Here is a 1,346-nt window from a genome sequence, read left to right as displayed (position 1 = left end):
GGCGCGAAGATTCCGCCTCGGCTCCCAGAGGCGCGCGGAACCCCGAGGCTTCGGAACGGAACGGGGGTCGGGGCGTGGCGGGGGGGGGGGCGCGCGGGGGGGGTGGGGGGGGCGCGAAGATTCCGCCTCGGCTCCCAGAGGCGCGCGGAACCCCGAGGCTTCGGAACGGAACGGGGGTCGGGGCGGGGTGGGGGGGGGGGCGCGCGGGGGGGGGTGGGGGGGGGGGCGCGAAGATTCCGCCTCGGCTCCCAGAGGCGCGCGGAACCCCGAGGCTTCGGAACGGAACGGCCCCGGCCGGGGAACGTGAGGGAACAAGCAGGCTTGGCGGCGGCGAAAAGGCGGGCGGGGGGGGGGGGGGGGGGGGCGCGGGGGGGGCCGGCGGGCGGACGGCGCGAGAACCGATTAAAAAAAAAAAAAAAGGCGCGAACGGCGCGGGTTCGCACACAAGCACCCTCCGCTGCCTTGTTGGGGGGGGGGGGCGGGGGGCGCGCGCCAGGCGCGGTATCACGGGTTGTTGGCGGGCCAGTGCCGCCCTGCCCCGCTGACGGCGCCTGTGTGGAGTGTGTGTTTGTGTGCGCGCGTGCCCCGCCCCGGGGCCCCCCTGCTGCCTCGGGGCGCCGGTCAGCCCGGGGTCAGGGATTTCTGCTGAGGCGGGGCGTTGGAAGCAGTGCGAGGGGAGCAAGGCAGGCACCAGGAAAGGGAGGGGGTAAGGGGCGGCAGCGGCCAGGCAAGAAGAAAGAAAGAAAGGAAGAAAGAGGAAAAGAAAGAAAGGAATAAAAGGCAGACAGACAGACAGACAGACAGACAGACAAGACCTAGAGACCTAGATTCGTAAGTGAGCACCTTCCCCTGCTGTAGGACCGCGTGCCGGGGCGGGGCGGGGCGGGGGGGGGGGGGGGCACCGCGCTCCCACACAGAAAACCGAGAAAAATCAGCAAGGCAGGAAAAGGAGGGGAAAAGACGCGCGTGCTCGGAAACGCAAAGAAACAAGAGCAAACCCGAAAAACAACACGACCCCAAAAAGAAGCGAGCGGAACCCCTTGCCCCGAAAGAAACGAACAAACAAACAAGCGAAGCGCTCGAGCCGGGGGGGGGGGGGGGGGGGGCGGACGACCGGGGGTGCGCGGCGGGCCGTCCCGGTAGCGGCCGGCGCAGCGGGTCCGCCGTGGCAGCGGCCGGCCCACGCCCCCGGGCCTGGGAGGCTGCCTTGGCGGCGGCCAGAGGGTCTACCGGCTCCGGGAGTCTCGGAGGGGCGAGCCGGTCGACGCGGCTCCGCTGGGTCTCGCGGAGGCGAGCAGGTCGACCTGGATCCGGGGGTCGCGGAGGGGCGAGCTGGTCGACCGGGC

The sequence above is a fragment of the Dromaius novaehollandiae genome, unplaced genomic scaffold (assembly GCF_036370855.1).
Source record: "Dromaius novaehollandiae isolate bDroNov1 unplaced genomic scaffold, bDroNov1.hap1 HAP1_SCAFFOLD_220, whole genome shotgun sequence".
Taxonomy (NCBI): domain Eukaryota; kingdom Metazoa; phylum Chordata; class Aves; order Casuariiformes; family Dromaiidae; genus Dromaius; species Dromaius novaehollandiae.
This window is presented reverse-complemented; position numbering follows the sequence as displayed.